This window comes from Notamacropus eugenii, chromosome 6 (assembly GCF_028372415.1).
Source record: "Notamacropus eugenii isolate mMacEug1 chromosome 6, mMacEug1.pri_v2, whole genome shotgun sequence".
Classification (NCBI taxonomy): Eukaryota; Metazoa; Chordata; class Mammalia; order Diprotodontia; family Macropodidae; genus Notamacropus; species Notamacropus eugenii.
The window spans coordinates 341,746,357-341,764,464 of NC_092877.1; positions in this window are offsets into that span (position 1 = coordinate 341,746,357).

The following is an 18,108-nucleotide window of genomic DNA, read 5'->3' on the forward strand; positions in this document are numbered from 1 at the left end:
AACTGCCCAAGTTACTCAGCCTCCATCAATCTTAGTTTGCCCATCTGCCAAATGGGGACAATAAAAGCCTGTATTGCATGGGATTGTTGTGAGGATCAAATGAAATAATCCATCTTAAACATTGTGCAAATCTTAAAGTCCTAAATAAATGCTATTCATCACCATCATTATTGCTTATGAAATAAACAAACAAACAAAATTCAGAATGACCAGCATAGAGGAGAGAGGACTAGGTTTGTAGTGAGAAGAGCTGAGTTCTAATTGCAGCTCTGAAACTTACTGTGTGACCTTCAACAAGTCATTCCAATTCCCCCTAAAATAAGGGGGTTTTATGAGGTGGTTTCAAAGACCCCTTTTAACTTTAAATCTATGCTCCTATGACATAAGTTGGTTATTAGGAATAAATGAAGAATTATGTTTTATTTATCTATGCAGAGCATTTCATGGGACAGGCTTCTCACTGCTATCTTATTACTCAGCCTTGCAAAAAAAGTGAAGTGATTTTGATCTAATGTAATATTTATTTCAGAAAAATATCAAAAGTTCTAATTGTTAGAAATGACAGAGAATTAATTTCTAGTTGCATTGATAAGGAAAAAACCAACAAAATTATTACCTTAGCAGAATTTAACATGTCAGCCTTAAAGCCTGAAGAGGAAACTTGGTGATGATTTTTTGTTTGGAGCATTGAAAATGAGTTTAGAGTTAATTTTGACTGTGAAGAAATTCTCATATACAAGTATCATAGAATATTTTGAGAAAAATGGAATATGAAAGCTAGAGAATTCAAATATATAGTATATATGTATGCATATATATATTTAATATAATTGTATGTGAAATTTCACTTGATAAAAGCTCTGAGGGTTTTAGTGGATCTCAGTCTTGGAATCAGCCAGGGCTCTTCCATCTTCCTTCAGTCCTCCTCTTCAAGAAAAGGCTGAATGAACAACTCATGGGTATATTATACTGGGCTTGATTTAGGCATGGGTTGGCTCCTAAGGCTACTTATAACTCAGAGATCCTAAAATTCTTATAGCTTAATAAGAGCTCTTTCCAGTTATGCAGAATTCCATGTCTACCATTCTTACTCCAAAACAATACCTAGACCTTGATTTTTATCTATAGAAGTTACCTTAAGGATCATCCATTTCAACCCCTTCATTTAACATATTGGGAAGCTGAGATCTTCCCAAGGTTGCTTGTTCCTTGGAATAACTGGGCCAAAGTATGCTATGTGCATTTTTTATCATTAGGGTAACAGAAAAGTCATTCCTATGAGATTTTCAAGTCCTAGACTCAATGAATGGCCTGGTTTAATAAGTCAATAAATATTTATTCAGTGTTACTACTTTGAAGGGCAGCTAGGTGGTGCCATAATGCATAGAGTGCCAGACCTGGAGTCAGGAAGACTCATCTTCCTGAGTTCAAATCCAGCCTCAGACACTTACCAGCTGTGTGACCCTGGGCAAGTCACTTCATCCTGTTTGCCTCAATTTCCTCATCTATAAAATGAGCTAGAGAAGATCATAGGAAACCATTCCAATATCTTCGCCAGAAAACCCCAAATGGGTCATGAAGTGTAGGACAAGACTGAAAATGACTAAACAATAACAATTAATTCAAATCCTGGTTTTGTTCCTTACGTCCTGTGTGATCTTTAGCAAATGACTTGATTACTCTGTGCCTCAGATTCCTCTTCTGAAAAATGAAGAAGATTGGGCTGAATGAACTCTACACCTATGTTCCCATGAACCTGATGAACAGGTAGCCACATGCAGTCTGGTAGCAAAGCAATGTAGTTTCAGACTAAGCTGAAGGGCAAAAGTTATGTTCAACCTCATTTATTTATTGTTGTCAGTGGTTTTTCAGTTATGTCTGACTTTTGGAGACCCCATTTTGGGTTTTCTTGGTAGAGATACTAGAGTGGTTTGCCATTTCGTTCTCCAGCTCATTAGAGCTTAGAGGTCATCCAACTCAACCTTTTCATTTCCCAGGGGGAAGAAACAGAGACTGAGAGAAAGGAAGTGACTTATTCAAGGTCATATGGATAATTTGAACTCAAATTCTATGACTCCAAATTTGACCTTCTTTTCACAATATCACACTGTCTGTCATAGAATTATTCAATTGGAAGAGAAGGTGGCTTTAGATCATTACATAGGAACCCTTACTATAACTTTATAATTACAAGTTCACTTTTTGGGAACTCCCAATGTGGAGCTGCCTCTCCTAAAGCAGATAGCTACCTTTCCTGCAACTTCTCCTCTTGAAAGTCACCGAGGTGGGGCTTGGGTGGCGTGGGGAAATGGAAAGGTTGAACTGAATGACCTCTAAGTTCCCTTCCATTCTAGAATCCTATGAACCCTAGGGGCATAACATATAATGTGGGCAGCTATGTGGCACAGTGGATAGAGTGCCAAACAGGCTCGGGTGGGAGGGACACAATTGGCAGTCAATGCCTTGCCCTTTACCTATCAGATGTGAGACTTGAATCTGTCCAGGACTCTAAGACTAGCTTTCTATTTCTATTCTACATCATTTCTCTTTACTTTTTTTTTAAACCAGTAATCTGTATTCGGTAGACAGGTGAACACTAGAAACAATAAATACTATTTCTGACCCTCATTCCTGTTGTTCTCTTTCCTTTACTCTTTCCACTGCTGTCCTTTCTATGTCACACCTTTGGTCTTTCATAGCTGACCATTTTGCCATTTTGGGGGGCATTTTTTTGGGTCACTTCCTTTCAAAAACTCATGGCTAATCATGACAGATGTTGATTTTGGGCTTTAAAATTTGCAAAACTCTCTATGTTCATTATCTCATTTGATTTTTGCAATATTCCAGTGAGCTAAGTGGAATTAACATCCCCATTTTATGGATGAAGAAACTGAGGCAGAGAAAGGTTAAGTTTTCTGCCCTTTGTCACACAGCTAAGTAAGCATACAAAGATGGATTCCAACCTTCATTTCTTATGTCACACTGACTCTGCTTTTTCTGATCTTTCCAAGATGTCCCTCTTGGTGGGTAGATGTCCCCTTGGTGGGTAGATATGTCCTTGGCAGTCTATCCAGGCCCATAGGGACCCTAGTGCAATGCTGCTGCTCCCATAAAATACCATCTCCAATTGAGAGACCACACAGAGCAGTGTTCATTTGGCTGATACTTCCTCATAGTGTGCTCCCCTGTGTTGCCTTCTTCAGCTTTGGATTCCTTCTGGAAACTCCTTCTTACTCCTATCTAGCCTCTTGAATTTGGTCATCCAGTTAACTCTACCTTCAGTTAGCCTGGCACCACTCAAAGACTGTGCTTTCAGCCATGCTGGTTTTCCCCCAGGAGGGTTCTGTCTCTCAGGTCCTATTAATTGCCTATATTGACCAGCACTCATTGGCCCTACCCTTCTTAGGAAGTGGACATCAGACACTCAGAGTCCACTTTTTAGTATTTTAAGCAATAGCGTAGAAAACCAAGTTCTTTCCTTTATCACCATTTATGTAGGTATTTACTTTTACATATATATTAGCATCAGAAAAATGGTATTGGTTGTTAAGAATAACAAAGAATTAGTGGATATGGATAGCAAAAGTGGGGAATGTCCACAATGTGGCCGTACCCTAGCTTGGTTAGATGACTTCCTCTCTTCCTGCCCAGCTTAGTGCAATGTCCATTATCCAATATACCACTACTCCAACAGATGGATGATCTCATTGATTTATTTATCCCCTCTAATGATGCAGATCATAGCCTATCCATGCTTGTCTGTGCTATGTGATTCTCATCTGTGCTCTCTCATTAACTTGCCACCCACTGCAGTGTAAATGCTTATGGGTTGATTGATTGACTGGTGGATTGGAAAGGCAGGAAGAAGACTGCTTACATGTGTACAGGTGCTGCTGGTATTCATCCTTCACTCCTCCACTAGAACTCCAGGAACAACCAGACAAGCTGTTTCAGCATCACTTGGAGTGTCATGCTGGAGCCATGGTCCGTGTTCCCTTTCTTTGGGGTAGAAAGAGATGCTTCCACATCAATATAGTTTGAGTTCATCTTGTCCCAAAATGGAGTCCTTCACTGATTTCAACAGAACTTTGGAGGAGACAGACAGCTGTTGATGGCTAATAATAGAAATGTTTCTGACAATCTGGTTTTGAATGACTCTGGAAGCTAATGATTTAGGATTCAGATGATTTCCTTTCAAAATAAAAGTGCACTTGGAGAAACAACTACAATATGCTGACAGAAAACAGCTTTTTTACCTTCTAGTTTTTTCTTTAATATTTAAAGTTCCAAACTTTGACTTATTTCATAAAATGCAAAACAGCAACCACAAATGGACATCAAGTGATTTCTTTGTATGGAGCATTGTATCAGGAGTTGGAAAATACATAATATTGAGATAAGACATGGTCCTTGCTCTCATGAACATTATTATCTAATAGGAGAGAGTGAGATATGAATACAGGTATCTATAACATGCAATAATATGATAAATTAATTTTCATGAACTTATTCATAAAGGCCCTTCTTTGTTGCTTCAACATACCAAAAAGGTAAAGACTGTGATAGTAAAACCAGTCTCTGGAAGGTTCTACCATGCTGGAAAGATGGGGAGGATGGCCTTGGGGACAGACTGAGACTGCTGTCCAAGGACCAGTCTAGTTATGGATGGAGATATTACTCTCCATCTGGCTGGAACCTTGGTAATGAATACTTTGGCTTTGGCATCTCATGAAAAAAATTATGAAATGACCCTTACTTTACTTACCCTGTATCTGCTTTTACAGTAATATGGGAGTTTCAGAAAAAAGATGTTAAGAATCACACAGTTTTTAAGATAATCTATAAATAGTATTATAGTGGATAGAGTGCTAAGTCTGGAGTTAGCAAGATTCATGTTTCTGAGTGTGACTCTGGCCTCAGACACCTACTTGTTGTGAGACCCTGGGCAAGTCACTGTTTACCTCAGTTTTCTTCATCTATAAAATGAGCTCAAGAAGGAAATGGCTTTGCCAAGAAAATCCAAAATGGGGTCACAAAGAGTCAGACACAACTGAAACAACTGAACACCAACAATAAGAGCAAATAAACAGTAACCTAATGGTTGATATGCTAAATGTGAGATGCTTGTCCAATGACCAATGAGAGGACATACTACTAGAAGAATGAAATTGTGTTAATTTTTATGTTCTTTGTGTAAAGAGAACCAGAAAACAAAAGGAAGTTGCAGAGGAAGGATGGTGGAAGGCTGCATCACAGGTGCTCTTTGGAGAGGCAAAGAAACACATTCTAGAGGATCATAGCTCTAGAGCTGGAAATGACCTCAGAAGTCATTTAGTCCAACTCATGCCTTTTACAGATGGGGAGGCTGAGGCCCATCTGTATTTGCTGCTCTCCTTGATTTCAATTCCATAGAACAAGAACCCTTCCCAGGTTAAGCTCATTATCTCTAATCTTATCACAATGCTGCTAACTCAAGCTGTGACTATTTCTACTTCTCTCAGCTTTTTTTCCCCCCTAATTGGAAGGCTGGAGGGTAAAGTACCAAACTCCTTCCAATGACTTCCTTTACATTTAATGTTTAAAATTCTTTTTGAGCTCTTCTAGGAATTCCTTTTGGACCTGAGACCAATGCACATTTTTCTTTGAGACTTTGGATGTAGCAGTTTTGACTTTATTTTCTTCTTCTGAATTTGTATTTTTATCTTCCCTGTCACCCATGGCAACTTTGTGTTCCTTTTCAGTCTTTTTCTTAACTTTTAACTTGATGTTAAAGTTGTCCTGTGTTGCTGGGGTGGATTAGGCACTGTCCCAAGCTTCAGGTTTTTGTGCAGTTGTTTTCAGAGCTAGTTCTGGGGGTCTGTAAGTTTTCAGTTCTTCCAAGATGGGAAGGTCTAAGGAGAGGTATGTTTACTATTCTCCTGACCTGTGCCTTTGGTCTGTGAGTGGCCACAAGCATTCTTTCCCACCCTGGAATTGTGACCAGGGTCTCCACTCCCTTTTAGCTGCAAGGTCTGGTGTGCTGGTGCTCCTCCTTACCCTGGGACTGTGATCTAGGACTGCATTCTGGATCCAGCCTCTGTAATCTCTTGTCTGACCACCTTACTGTTGATAACCTGAGAGCCCCAGAAGTTGCTGCCAGAGATTCAGTTGCTCCCAATGCCTGCTGCTGATTTGTACCAGGCATGGCCACTGCTGGCTGCCTTGTGCAGGGACCTGGGGTCTTGCTGCTGCCTTGCACAGGGTTTCTGGGCCTCACTGCTGGCTTGCTGGGCACAGCATGCACCAGACTTTGCTCCTTTGTTTCCCCAGTGAGACTTTCCCTGAAGACCTCCTAAGTTGTCTTGGGCTGGAAAATTGTCCCACCCTTTCCTTTTGTGAATTCTGCTGCTCCAGAATTTACTTTAAGTCATCTTTTTGGATGGGGGAAGTGAGGCAAGTGGGATTAAGTGACTTTCCCAAGGTCACACAGCTAGTAAGTATCAGGTGTTTGAAGCTGCATTTGAACTCAGGTCCTCCTAATTCCAGGACCAGGACTCTATTCATTGTGCCACCTAGCTGCCCCTAAGGTATTTTAAAGAAGTTATTTAGAGGGGAATCTAAATGTCTTCCTTTCTAGAGGGCAGAAACTTGGCAGAAACTCGCTCCATTCTGCATCTGTTGCTTTGCCTAGTTCAACTCCATGGAATAAGATACCCCTGCACTGGGTACTCCCTGTCATCCCCCTCCCCAGTGCTTTCCTGCTTCTTTCTGTGTGCTAGCTCTCCTCATCAGAGGAGAGCTCCTTGAGGGCAGGGGCTGTCCTTTCTTAAAAAATTAATTTATCCTCGGCTCTTAGTATAGTGCCTGGCACATAATATTTGATTAGGAAATGTTTATTGGATGGATGGAAATGATTGGCTCAAGGTCACATAGATAGTAAGTGGCAGAGCTGGTAGGTGAACCTGTCTTCTGACTCCAAATCTAGTTCTTTTTGAACTGCACCTTACAATGGGAAGAAATCATTTCATCAGACATCTGAAGGTTGGAGAACTGAGAAAAATAAGTAATCTATAGCTCATGATTAAGAAATGAAAGAAGCCAAAGACTTGATGATACTAAGTCTCACATTTCTATTTCACAAATTCTTTCTTCAAGGGAAAAAATAAGTGTTTGATATGGTGAGCACCAAACAATGTCACCAAAAATGAAGTTGACTGTATCTTAAGAGAAGGAAATTACTGGTAAATGATACAAGGGTCATTTTTGAATCCTCTGTCTTTGTACAGACAGACAGATCACTGACTTATTTGAGCAAAGCTAAAACTGATCTCCAAATTGGAAACAAGAAATAAAATGGGAGATATGGTATGTAACTAAAATAGCTCTATTTAATCTATTTAAACAAGTTTAATATATTTAAACAAGTTATTGGCATTGGAAAAATGGATAAAGGAATAGACATTGACATAAAACATCATCATATTCTATGAAATTTTAACCTCTGTCAAATAATTGTCAGAACAAGGAGTGCAAAAGAGCCTAGATATCTCGTTAGCTTGCACATACATAATCACCGAACCTCAGAATTGGAAAACAACTCAGTGGCCATTTAGTACAACCCATATGTGAATAAAAATCCGCTCTAAAGCTTGCCCGAGAAGTGATCGTTCAGTCTTTGATTGAAGACCTCCAATAAGAGGGAGCCCACTATCCTATTCCCTCTTTGGGTAGTAATATGATTAGGTAGCTTTTTCTTATATTGAATCCAAGTGTGCCTCTTTGTTCCTAATTCTGACTCTGGGCAAAAAAGGAGTCTCATTTCTACCTACTTTTTAAATTTAGTGTTCAATTCAATTTAACAAGCATTTATTAAACACTTATTACATGCCAGACACTGTGCTAAGTACTAGGGATACAAAGTCAATGGTGGAACAATTTCTGCCTCAAAGAGGTTATGTTCTACTGGAGAGATAAGAAAACACAAAGTGATTTCAAGAGGGAGAGGAGCATTAGCACTACTAGGGTCAGGAAATGCTTCATGAAGGTGGTGGCATCTGAGCTATGCTTTGAAAGAATGTGGGAAATTCCAAGAAGTACAGATGAAGAGGAAGTGGGAGATTGGGGAGATACCCATACAAAGGCATGGAGTAGGAAATAAAATTTTGCATGTGGGGACTGACTTACAATGTTGCTGATAGGGATTTCTTAAGGATGAGAACCAGACTACTAGGCAGGAGTCAGTTTCTAGCCATAAATCTACATCTCTTACCTGTCACTGATTTGTTGTGTGACCTTGAATAGGTGAGATCACATTTCTCTGAGCCTCAACAATGATGTTGAACTAGAATCCTAGAGTTCTCCCTATTAAATTTTATCTGGTTAACTTCAGACCTCAGTTCTCACCTTTCAATATCTTTTGGGATCTCGATTCTGCTGTTGGATGCATTAGCTGTCTTTCCTGGTTTGGGGTCATAAATTTGAATGGAATGCTGCCTAGGTCTTCGTCAAAGTTCTTGGAAAAAAAACCCAGAGAGATGGTCAGTCCTAAAGTCTTCTACTAGAAACGCTTATTCAAATAGTGCCTGGCACACAGCAGGTGCTTATCAAATGCCTACTGATTTCAATCAGTGCTAAATGCATACAATTTCTCATCTATAAGACTATCAGGAAAGAGTTTGCCAAATTTCTTGTTGAAATTCAGTGATATCATGCCATAGCCTCACCCTGGTCAGCTACTCTATTTAGTAATACTTGTAAAAAAAAAATGGGAAATTAAGTTAATCTGGTGTGACTTCTCTTACCACAAGTCCAAACTGGCTCATTGTCAGGGTCTTTCAGGCCTGCACTACCAGAACCTGGTGAATACAAGTATAGGCAATCTGGAGGTGATGGGGAAAAACACAAAGTGCTATGAAGGATGTAGCTGTGGTTTGCCCTACCACAGATTCCCCTCCCACTGAAACCATTTTCTTTTCTCTGTGCCTAAAGCCTCAGGAAGCTCTACCACCCAACTCAGCCCCAGAACACAAAGAGTGGTCACAACACAGACACCCAGGAAATTCACGAAGGAGGAACATCCACCAGAGCCATGGTGCTTTGTAATGGCCAGAGGCTTCCCCTGGCTTCTTATCTTTCCCTCCTTCCAAAAATACAGCTCAGCAGCTGCTGGTTCTCTGTCAGCCCAATAAGCACCAGGATGAACGCTTGCTTCTCCTTTGCTTTTACTTCTAGTTGGGGTTCATTTGCTGCCTGCTGCCTCCACAGTATTTCCTTGGGGTTTTCACACTTACAGGAATCACCTCTTTCCTTTCCAAGTGCTCAGGGACCACATCTTTAATTCTTGGACACTTCAGTGTCTCATGACATGCAACCACACACAGGAGAGAAGACCACTGTATGGAGAAGCTTGGGGTCATTAGAATCACTGCACTATTTCCCAAAAGGAATCAACTCAACCTTTCTTCTTCCTTCTGTTCAATTCTGGAGCCAGCTTATTGTTCAATCACTCTGTTGAAGATATGTATATTAACAGATTCTTTCTGTGGGCTGAATTTCCAATTACATTTAATAACGTGTAAAAAAAGAATTTCTCATCCATTTAGTTTTTCCTGAGTGGATAGCTGCATGAAACTGAAAAAATCAGTCAGTGATCTATCTTGTGTCAAATTCCAACCTACAATGAATCTTTATAATTAAACTCTCTGGTTTTATGTGTTAAGGTTCAGACAGTTGTGGGCTGCCAAGAGGACAGTTGATTTGTGGCTTAACCAGTAGCCTTCATTTCTCTTAATGGAATAGGGAGGGCTAAATCTGTTAAATTCTACCCTGTCTCAAATACTTTTCTTTGATGACATTATTCAGAAGGCAACCCATGCTTAAGGTCACCTTGGAGATATCCCACCTGGTGGTGTACGTGTCTAGATGGCACAGTGGGCAGAGTGAGAGGCCTGGAGTGAGGAAAACTTCAGTTCAAATTTGACTTTGAGACACTTGCCAGTTGTGGGACTCTGGTCAAGTCATTTAAGCTTTCTCAGCCTCAATTTCCTCATCTGTAAAATGGGAATAATAGTCACGTCTATGTTTCAGGGTTGTTGTGAGGATCCAATGAAATATTTGTAAAGTGCTTTGCAAACCTTAAAGCACAACATCAAAGCTACTGTTGTTATCATTATGATAAGCATCATCATCATCATCGTCGTCGTTACTACATGGCACCATGGAAATCTTCTCAGACTTCTGGAGAGAGTTCATCCAACAAAAGACGATCCAAAATAGGTACCAGCAAAACTTGATAGGGAGCAACCTTATGTTCTCCATCCATTGCATCAAAGTGACTCTAAAAGACCCCTAGAGACCCTCCCCCACCCCATCCCCTCCACTTCTGGAAAATAACAGAAGAGCAAAAGTGGATGAAGGTTCAAATTCATATGTTTGAGGGTCTGATGAGGCAATACTGCTTCCTTTTGATCACCCTGCAAATATGTAAGACAGTCTATGAAAGTGAATGTATTCTGTATGGTTTGTAACTCTAAGATGCTACAGTAGGAGATGATGACCGTGCCATGGAAATCTTTTATTACTTGGTGCAGATGCAGAATTTTGGTTTAGCCAAATATGCACATGGAGGTGTGTGTATAGAAATTAAAAGCTGCTTGTCCTGAGGTTATCATATCCCTTCCCCACCCCACCCCACTACAACCTCTACGTTGAAAAGTAGCATGGCACAATGGAAAGAGGAGTGGATTTGAAGCCAAAGGGTTCGAATCTTACCTCTGACATTACCTATCTGTGTGACCTTGGGCAAGTCACCTATCTCCCCGGGTATTTGTTTCTGACTCTGTAAAATGAAGGGGTTGAGCTAAACAGGCTCTGTAGTCCCTTCCAGTTTTAAGTCTATGATCCCATGTCACCACTTCCTTGAGCCTCAGTTTCCTCATATGAAAAATGAAGAGATTGGATTAGATGGCCTCTGAGGGCAACTAGGAGGGGTAGAGGATAGAGTGTTGGATAGAGTCAGGAAGACTCATCTCCCAGAATTCAAACGCAACCTCAGACACTTAACTAGCTATGTGACCCTGAGTAAGTCACTCGTCCTGTTTGTCTCAGTTTCCTCACCTTCAAAATGAGCTGGAGAAGGAAATGGCAAAGCACTGCAATATCTTTGCCAAGAAAACCCCAAATGGGGTCATGAAGAGTTGGACACGACTGAAAAACCACTGAGCAACAACAACGGAGGTCCTTTCATTCTCCAGCTCTGTGTTCCGACGATCCCACGACTGTTTACTGAGGAGGAAACAAAGCCCGGAGGCACATCATGCTAATTACTCCTGGCACTCCTCAGTAATTAATGAAGGGTTAAAGAGACCCCTCCAAATTTGAGCATTTGCTCAGAGGGCCATAAAAGCACAAGGAGCTCATAACTCTGGCCACGCCAGTGACTGTGCCTCGGTCTACCTTCCTAGGAGTGGGAATCGGAAGGGGGAATCAGAGAGAGGAGGTTACCAGCAAAGGGAGGCAGGTTCTGTTTTTGAACTGTGCTCCAGTGGAAGCAAGGGCCCTGACGTGAAGGGAGCACTGGCATTTTGGGTTTACTTCTGGAATTTCTTGAGAAACCGAGTTATCTAAAGAGAAAAAGAAGAAGAAGGAAACAGAGATAGTTATCCTCACTGCCTGGATTACAGCGCAGTCCGCGTGAAATCAGCAGTTTAAAATAATTTGATGATAGTAATGGGGGGAGGCAAATAATCACACAGCCGTGAGCCTGGTATTTATCTCCCGAAGTTGAGCGGAGGATGTAGGCTGGCATCCCGCCTGGCAAATAAGATATCAAAGACATGTCTTGTGTTACAAAATTAACAGAGGCACAAATCTCTCTCTCTCTCTCTCTCTCTCTCTCTCTCTCTCTCTCTCTCTCTCTCTCTCTCTCTCTCTCTCTCTCTCTCTCCTCTCTCTCTCCCTCTCTCTCTCCCTCTCTCTCTCCCCCCTCCTCCCTCTTCTTCTCTCTCTCCCCTCCCCTCCTCTCCCCTCCTCTCCCCTCCTCTCCCCTCTCCTCTCCTCTCCTCTCCTCTCCTCTCCTCTCCTCTCCTCTCCTCTCCTCTCCTCTCCTCTCCTCTCCTTTCCTCTCCTCTGTTTTCCTCTCTTTTTCTGTCTCTCTCTATTTCTGTCTCTCTCTTGTCTGGAAATAGACCAAGAATTAACTCTTTGTGCTTCAGCCTGATTTCACAGTGTGTCCCCTATCCCACTGCTCCTCATTAATCACTGCCAGAGGTCCAGGCCTCAGACAGACCAAGGGCCTTTCCCAGGAACCCCTGCTGCTTGGCAGGAGAACTGAGCCAGGGCCAAAGGGTCTTGCCTTAGAGCTCAGGTACAAACCAGCTATGGCCAAAGTCCATCCTCTTGAACCTATAAAGCTCCTTGAATATAGTGGGCTTAGGAGGAAAAGGCAGTGGAAAGAGGGGATAGGCAGGAGAATTATTATTAGTAGTAATTTAAGTTTAAATTTAGATGAAAAAAAAAAAAGGTTGATCAAGTCCTGGTGAATAGGTTCCTCTCATTTTTGTTGGACTAGGTAGAAATGATGACCAGATTTTCTCTTTCTTTCTCTTTTGAACATACACCTGTCTTCCCAGCCCCAGCTGCTGCCCAGAGGAGTTAAGGAGCAGGAGGGTAAGCAGTAAAGCTGGAGACATGGAGGTCCCCACTGTCTTGTTATCCCTGCCCCCACCCCCTTTAATATGAAACTGGTTCCAGGCATTTTTTTTAAAAGCTCTCAGCAGGAATTGCAAAGTTTCCCAAGTCGTCACCTAGCAACAAAACCCAGCAAAACATTTGCCAAGCTTTTTTTTTTTTTTTCAACTTGGCCATCATGGGCAGAGCTGGCTTGTCGATGGCTGCATTTGCTATGGAGGGAAATTGAATGCTGACCTCTTATTCTTACAGGATGCTGAGCTGTGTGATTGGACCAGCCTGGACAAAATGAATGCATTCTGAACAAGAGCCCTTCACAGTCATTGTGAGGAGGTCAGGGGGAGTCATCAGGATTTGATGAGGTCAGTTTTTGTTGGCATTGCTTAAATCTAACTTTTAAGACAGTTGCTTTAAATTAAGCAATGCTGATTATTGTTAGTTGACTTCCACATGCATTTATGAAGTATGTGATCTGTGGCAGACACTGACCTAGGCACCAAGATGACAAAGACAAAAATCACATTGTTCTTGCTCTCAAGGACAGGAGGGGGGTGGGTGGATAACATATACACAGATAAAGAAACTGAAAAAAATGCAATATTATTTTTTGGAGAGGGTCTGGAACACCCAGAACTGGAAAGATAAAGCAAGTCAATCTAATTCCCAAGCATTTATTGAATACTTACCACTTTTTGCTACTGTTTGTCAGGGACTGTTTTCAGTGCTAGGAATACAAAAATGAAAACTGTCCCTATGTTCAATGAACTTACATTCTATAAGCAATCAAAGTCAATACAGAACCAAGAGGCAGTATGATAAAGTAGATAGAGAGCTAAGTCTGGAGAACTGAAATCTAGGTTCAAGTTACACCTTTGACGCGTTATCTGTGTCAGTCTAGGCAAACCACTTAACTACTTATTACCCCAGGATAATTCTTCTTCTTTTGTTAATATGACATTTTATTTCCCCCCAATTATATGTTAAAAGTTTTAAACATTTTTTTAAAGTTTTGGGCTCCAAATCCTATCCCATCCTTCCTCCTTCCTCCCCCCTCTCCCCAAGACAGTAAGCATTTGCCTATAGGTTATACATGTGCAGTCATGTAAAGTGTTTCCATATCAGTTATTTTGTATAAGAAGACTTGCATAAAATAAAGAATGAAAGAAAGTGAAAACTAGCATGCTTCTGTCTGTATTTGGATAACATCAATTGTTTCTCTGGAGTTGGAGAGTATTCCTCATCATGAATCCTTTAGGATTGTCTTGGATCATTGCATTCCTGAGAATAGCTAAGTCATTCACAGTTGATCATCATTACAATATTACTGTTACTGTGTATAATATTCTCCTGGTTCTGCTAGCTTTGCTTTACATCAGTTCATGTAAATCTTTCCAAGTTTTTCTGAAATCATCCTGCTTGTCCTTTCTTATAGCACAATAATATTCCCTTACAATCATGTACCACGGCTTCTTTAGCCATTCCCAAGTTCATGGGCATCCCTTTGATTCTCAGGATAACTCTAAGACTATAAGTTAAGGAAGGGTTACTGATCTACATTAATAAAAAAAGAGTTTCCTCTAAGGGAATTCCTTTGAGCAATAAAATCCGAGGTCTACAACAAAACACACACAGACAAAATCAAAATAATTTCTGGAAGGGGAGCCAGCACTAGTAATAATGGGCATTATGGGATCAGGAAAAGCCTCTTGTAGGAGGTGACATTTGTACTTAACCTTAGCTAAGGATTCCATGAGGTAGAGGTGGAAAAGAAGAATATTAAAGGCACATTGGGCATCCTGTGAAAATCATGGAGATGAGTAATGGGGTGTGGTGGATAGGGAACAGTCAGTAACCTTGTTTGCTCGAATAGCAAGTGACAAGGAGGGGTAATGTATAAATTGGAGTCATACTGTGAAGGGTTTTAAAGAGCAAAATGCATGAGTTAGACTTTTTCTAAATATATCTGGATAACACAAGAAACCTCAAGTCTGTAGGGTAATCAGCCCAGCATTCAACTAAAGATGACTTGGCTTTCTGATTGAAAATAATATTGGTAGGAATTCCTCCTTCACCAGGAGAGGAAACTGACTTTGTAATTCTACTCAAAATTAAGAGCCAGACATGGCATGTTGCTTCTTCTTCACTGTGAATGTTTCCAGCATTGGTGCAGATCACAAACTGCTCCTCCCCTTAGGGGATGACTTCATGAATTCCTGGGATGAATAGCGTCCCTCCCTTGGTGGCCATCTCTCTGGTGGTGGAAGTCTCCCTGAACTTGGTCAGGTTGCTCCTCATATGTTAGACCTACAGTCTGTCAGTGGAACTTGCAGCCTTTTCAGTTTGGTAGCATTTATCAGAGATTGGACCACATGAACTTACCTTTTGGGAACAAAGTAAGGCCAGCTCCATTGTCTAACCCAGTAGACTGTAGTCCAATAATTTGTATTATAATGAGGAAAATTTTCTGCACCAGATTCTACACCTCTTATCTAGTAGAATATATAAGCTCCTTGAGGGCAGGGACTATTTTATTTTTGTCGTTGTAGCTTTTGTACTTTGAAGCATGTCTGGCACATAATAGATGTATAATAAATCTTCACTGAGGGGGAGCTAGGTGGCACAGTGGACAAAGCATCAACCCTGGAGTCAGAAGGACCTAAATTCAAATCCAGTCTGACACATACTTGCTGTGTGACCCTGAGTAAGTCACTTAACCCTGATTGTCTCAAAAGAAAAAGAAGAAAGGAAAAAAATTCATTGAATTAAAATGAATTGAATATTGGAATCTCAAGGTCATGTTTTCTAAGCATCTGTGATGTGGGCAACTTCATCTTTCCGGTGAAAGCAGATTAGAAATGTCTTTTTGGCCCTCAGACACTTCAAATCATAATAAAGGTTCCAAGTGGACATGCCTTAACTTGAATCTCTTCATAATGTTGGTCGCTGGAGAGCAGAAGTAACATTGACATAGTGCTTTCTACGTACCAGGTCCTCTGCTAAGCACTTTACAATTATCATCTCCTTTGGTCCTCATAACAACCTGGGAGGTAGGTGGTATTATTATTCCCATTTTACAGATGAAGAGACAAAGGCAAACAGAGGTTAAGTGATTTGCCTAAGATCATATGACTAATAAGTCTCTGAGCTAGATTTGAACTCAGGGCTTTGTGACTTCAGGCTTGATACTTTATCCATTATGAACCTAGCTGACCCCATCAGGGGAGTTTCCTTTGGATATCTGTGTGATGGGAGGAGAAAGTTTTGATAGCCACATGAAGGGACCCTTTTGTGTGCTGGTGAGTCTTGGCTCACAAAACACTAGAAAACATGTTGATTGGCCCCTGGCATGTCATCAAGACAGTGTTGCCATAGAGCTATAATATTCATATTGAGGAAGAAGCCACAGCAATAGTCAGCCAATCAGTAATCATTTATTTAGTACCTACTATATGCCTGGTACTATGCTGAATTTTAGAGATAAAAGGAAAGGTAAAAGGCAGTCTTTGATCTCTAGGAGATCAGCAGAGAGTAGTAGCAGTTTGGCAGAGAAGCAGCAAATGCTGCCCCCAGTGACAGAAAAGAATGGGGCTCCAGGTGATGTCAGCAGTGAAGCATGATCAGGAACTTGCAACCATTGACATATGAGTTGTCTGCTCAGTGCTCCGTCTCCCACTGAGGGCATGAAAATCTGGGGGACATTGGATCCCCTTGTGTATGGGAGCTGGATGATGATTTTGCTTGATTTCCCTTCATTATCTACTTCGCTATTCTATCCTCATTTAAAAAATACGTTATTTGATTTCTGGTTTCTAGTGTGTTGGTTTAAAAAAAAAGCACTGATGGGGGCTCAAGTGGTATTTGCATAATTATGATTATCCCAGACTAAACCTGGTATGGTGAAGGGCTCTAGAGGCATGTGGGACCCATGCTACAAACCAACAAGTATGCATTGAACTTCAATTATATGCAAGAATGTGTGCCACACGCTTAGTGGGATACAAAAGAAAATGGCAAACCACTCTAGTATTTTTGCCAAGAAAACCCCAAATGGGATCATGAAGAGTCAGATATAACTGAAATGATTAAGCAACAACACCATTATTGATCTAGCACTGGGACATATAAAGGTCAGTGGATCATAGGTCCAGAGAGGAAAGGTACATGAGAGGCTAATGAGTCCAATGTCCTAATTTTACAGATGAAGAAATAGAATCCTAGGGAGGGGACTAGATTTGCCCAAAGTCAAATTGATTGTAAATAGAAGAGTCAGGATTTGAATCCAAGTCTTCTGATTCCAAATTCAGTACTTTTGTCATTGTTGCTTCCCCTGGTGAAGTTCTCCAGCTGTAATCTCCTTGAGGTGATGCTCAGTTTCCTAGATCAGAGCATGATGCACACTTCCACAAGTAGGTTCTTTGTCATCATTCTCTGTTACCATCGTAGACTTCTGGTCAGTGTGTCTTAATGTTATAAGGCCAATAGGGAGAAGGAGGGAGTTTACAAGGACAAAATAAAAAATATTGAGTTGAACATCATGTCTAAGGGTTTCCCTTACCTGGGAACTGAGGCAGGTTCAAGTGATCTAGTACAAAATTAGTTCTGGAGAAATTTCCCAATAGACTAAAGGTATTCTTTTAATGAGTCCTAATCTTTGGCATTCTTGAAGTCTGATAGTAATCTGCTTTTAGTTCAGTCGCATTTCTAGGACTCTCATAAAGAAGGACAGTCTCCTTGGCAGAGGTTGGGGTTGATGTTGGATCTATTTTGTGGAGTGACTTTCATCCATGTAATCCATGGACAGTTTCCCTAGTTGGGAAAGACCAGAGACATTCTTGAAAGTAAGGACCAATTTGGGAAGAGTGTAACTTAAAATAAGTCAAGTTTCAGAGTAGATAAAGAGGTGACTTTACTGGAGATGGGAAGTCCTGGGTTCAGGTCATACCTCTGACATATACTTGGTATAAGCCCTTTGTGAATAGAAATTTGTGATAATAACTCCAACACCTAGCACATTATAGGTTCTTAATACATATTTATTGATTCCAAGCAAGTCACTTAATCTTTCCTTGTCCCGGATTAAGAACTGGTAGACAGTTTCCTCATTAGTAGTTCCATAAAGCCAGAGAGCCCACTGGATCAGTCCAGAAGGAAAACAAAAAACCTATACTAGATATCAAAGAACACTATACTTTTATTGGTTTCTAATAACCTTTAGCCCTTTTGGAAGACACAATTTCCTTCATATAGTTATTCATACAAGTGTAAATACTATATTATTCAATGGTAAAATTAACAAGTGCAAAATGAAACTCATTTTAAAATCCCTAAATCTACCTTTTCTTCAGACTTCCCTATTTCTATCAATCTCCCATCCAACGAGCTGTCCAAGTCTTCGCAGTTCTAAACCCACAACATCTCCTGCATCTGTCCCCTTCTCACCAT